This window comes from Megascapheus bottae, chromosome 2 (assembly GCF_031878675.1).
Source record: "Megascapheus bottae isolate mThoBot1 chromosome 2, mThoBot2.hap1, whole genome shotgun sequence".
In the NCBI taxonomy this organism is placed as follows: Eukaryota; Metazoa; Chordata; class Mammalia; order Rodentia; family Geomyidae; genus Megascapheus; species Megascapheus bottae.
The window spans coordinates 58,281,230-58,285,035 of NC_143510.1; the positions used below are offsets into that span (position 1 = coordinate 58,281,230).

General features: G+C 40.8%; 1 pseudogene; it reads right to left on the minus strand.

The window, feature by feature from the left end:
- Positions 1–236: 236 nt before the first annotated feature.
- On the minus strand, positions 237–312 carry LOC150067163 (small nucleolar RNA U3; annotated as a pseudogene).
- Positions 313–3,806: the final 3,494 nt, after the last annotated feature.

Genomic DNA, 3,806 nt, shown 5'->3' on the forward strand with positions numbered 1-3,806 from the left:
TTTGTTGGGTTTGGGGGGATTAGTTTCTTGAGTTCCCTGTAGATACTGAATATTAAGCACTTGTCTGATGTATTATTGGTAAATATCTTTTCCCAGTTGGTTGGCTGTCTTTCTACTTTAGTGGCTATGCTTTTATCTGTGCAGAAACTTTTTATTTTTAGGTAGTCCCATTTATCGAGTCTCTCTCCAATCTGTTGTGACCCTGGGATTCAGTGCAGGAATTTTTTGCCTGTGCCTATGACAGTATGCTACATAATCGAAGGAGTTCCTCTAGTAACACACTATAGAAATGATCCCTGAAAGTATAGTCTTCTTAATTCTTTTTTAAAAGCACTTAAAAGTACAGAAATGTCAGGTGTTGGTGTCTCTTGTCTGTAATTCTAGGTACTCAGGAGGCTGGGATTGGAAAACTGTTTCCCCCCCTTCCCCCCCCCATCATGGGACTTGAACTCTGGGCCTGGGCACTGTCCCTGAGTTCTTCAGCTCAAGGCTAAGGCCCTACTCCTGGAGTCACAGTGCCACTTCCAGTTTTCTGGTGATTAATTGATGATAAGAATCTCATAGACTTTTTAGTGCCCGGGCTAGCTTTGAACCTCAGTCCTCAGCTCTCAGCCTCCTGAGTAGCTAGGATGAAGGATCACCTTTTAAATTCAGAAAGTCTGGACAGGAAAAGTCTTATCTCTTATTTCCAATCAACCAGTAAAAAGGTCAGAAGCCTGGTTCAAGTGATAGAGCACCAGCCTTGAATAATAAAAAAATGTCAACTAAGAGCTCCATGTCCAGAGTTCAAGCCTCATTACTGGCACACACACACACACACACACACACACACACACACACACACACACACACAAGTATAAAACTAACTTTAGCTCACAGGTCACATAAAAACAGCATAGGCTGAACAAATACAAAACAATTGCTACAAAGTACTCATAGCACAAAAATTGTATAAATGATGCATAAGTCATTCCTATTATTAACCAGCAAACTTGGAGGAGTAGGGAGATGATTTCTAGGCCCTGTAGGCCTACCATTCCATCAAGGAGCTAGCTGCACTGTGGTCTTTCCACCTTGGTGCTGAAGTAGTCACATGTCAACATTGACCTAATTGGCTTTCATAAAGCTGAATGATTTGTAAGTGAAAGCCAAAGTAATGCATGCAGCTTCTGGTAAATTTAAGTCCTTACAACCTCAGTCAGATTGTACTGCTGCTTTCCTTACCATGTCTCGGCTTTGTCATTTTTCACGCTAGCATTTATAACTAGCATGTAAAAAAAGTCTGTGTCCTTTGACAGAAAAATAAGCTCTGTGAAGGTAGAGGTTTTTCCACCTTTTGCTCAGTACAGGGTGTAACACAATGACCACTATACAGGAGCTGCTCCATGCTGTGGGAAGAGAGGAAAGAGGGCCACTCTTGTCCCTCTGTTGTCAGTTTAACTCTCTTAGTTGAACTCAGGCCACCTGCTTTGGCAGGTCCTGGAGGACTGTGACCTCCACCTAGACCACTGGTTTGGGGAACTACAGGTGAGCCTCTGGGTGCCACGTACCTTGGAGATACAGCCGTGTTTACCAGGCACCATGCTGGCTGTGATTGACACTGGTTCTTAGCGGCCCATAAGAACACTGGTGTCAGCTTTTACCTCCAGGTCTTTGATCCATTTGGAGTTAATTCTAGTGCAAGGTGACAAAGAAGGATCCAACTTTAGTTTTCTGCAGGTGCTTAGCCAGTTCTGCCAGCACAACTTGTTGAAGAGGCTGTCTTTCTTCCATTCTATTTTTTTGGCTCCCTTGTCAAAGATTAGGTGGCCATAGGTCTGTGGTTTAATATCTGGGTCCTCAGTTCTATTCCATTGGTCTTCAGGCCTGTTCTTGTGCCAGTACCAAGCTGTTTTGAGAATTATAGCCATGTAATAGAGTCTAAAGTTTGGAATTGAAATTCCTCCAGCGCTGTTCTTTCTGCTAAGAAGTGTTTTTGCTATACGGGGTCTTTTATTATTCCATATGAAATTTTGAATTGCCTCTTCTATTTCTTTAAAGAATGCCATTGGGATATTGATGGGTATTGCATTGAATTTGTAGATAGCCCTTGCCAAGATTGTCATTTTCATAATGTTGATTCTTCCAATCCAGGAGCATGGAGGTTTTTCCATTTCCTTAGTTCTGCTTTAATTTCCTTTTTTAGGGTTTTAAAGTTTTCATCAAAAAGGTCCTTTACATTCTTAGTTAAGCTAATTCCTAGGTACTTTATTTTCTGAAAACTTTACAAGAAGGAATAGGAGATACACTAGGTCTCCTTGGCACAGGTCGAAACTTCCTTAATAAGGACCAAGAATCACAACAAATCAGAGAAAGGCTGGATAAGTGGGACTGCATTAAACTGCAGAGCTTTTGTATGGCAAAGGACATAGCTAGTAAATTAATTAGGAAGCCTACAGAGTGGAAGAAGATCTTCACCAACCAAACAACGGACAAAGGCCTCATATCTAAAATATATCAACAACTCAAAAAATTGAATCACTCCAAAACTAATCTCCAAAGTAACAACCATCCCATTAAAAAATGGGCCAAAGACTTAAAGAGAGCCTTCTCTGAAGAAGAAACAAAAATGGCCTATAGACACATGAAGAAATGCTCCACATCTCTGGTCATAAAAGAAATGCAAATCAAAACAACTCTAAGATTCCACCTCACTCCAGTTAGAATGGCCAGGATCAGGAAAACGAATGACAACAGATGCTGGAGGGGATGTGGCCAGGAGGGATCACTACTACACTGTTGGTGGGAGTGAAAACTCATTCAACCACTATGGAAAGCAGTATGGCAGTGCCTCAAAAGGCTAAACATAGAACTTCCCTATGACCCAACAATTCCACTACTTGGCATTTACCCAACCATCCAGAATCTAGGGCATACTAAATCCACTAGCACAACGATGTTCATTGCAGCATTATTCACCATAGCAAAGATATGGAACCAACCTAGATGTCCCTCAGTTGATGAGTGGATCAACAAGTTGTGGTATTTGTACACAATGGAATTCTATGCTGCTGTCAGAAAGAATGACATCGCCCCATTTGTTAGGAAATGGAAAGACTTAGAAAAAATCATATTAAGTGAAGTAAGCCAGACTCAAAGGAACTTAGGCTCAATGATTTCCCTCATTCGTCATAATCAGTAGAAACCTTGGGCTCTATTAGCAGAGATCTCCAATAGAGCAAAACCTTGATACATAAGGCCATATAGTATGAAGCTAATTGAAAGGACCTCCAGGATATTGAAACAAAAGCTATATAACGAATGATTGTTGTCCTTATTGTACTATGTTATCCCTCATCTCCTTTGCTGTCCCTTGGTTATCTCATATTGGTATAGTATCTCACTTTGTTATCTGATATATTGAATTTATTTGTATTTGGTTATCTGACACTTGATAGGGAAGGGGGGAAAACCAATACGGGGAGTGGGTGGTGGGTGGGGGGAGGGAAATGTGTACCAAGACATGTGAAAGGGTATCAATGTATGTGAATTAATGCACCTCTATCTGGCAAATATCATGTAACCCTTTTATTAATTACAATAAAAATATAAAAAAATAAAATAAAATATCCTGTATCTATATATTAAAAAAAAAGAACACTGGTGTGTTTCTTGATCATGAGCTCTGGTTTCAAAGCATCCCTCAAAGTCTCATCTATTGAAGGCTTTTTGTCTCCAGCTTGTGATGCTCTTGTTAAGTTGGGGCCCTCTGGAGGGGAGTCAGGTTACTCTGGGCCTGCCCTTGAAGGGAATTACTGGTGAGCTGC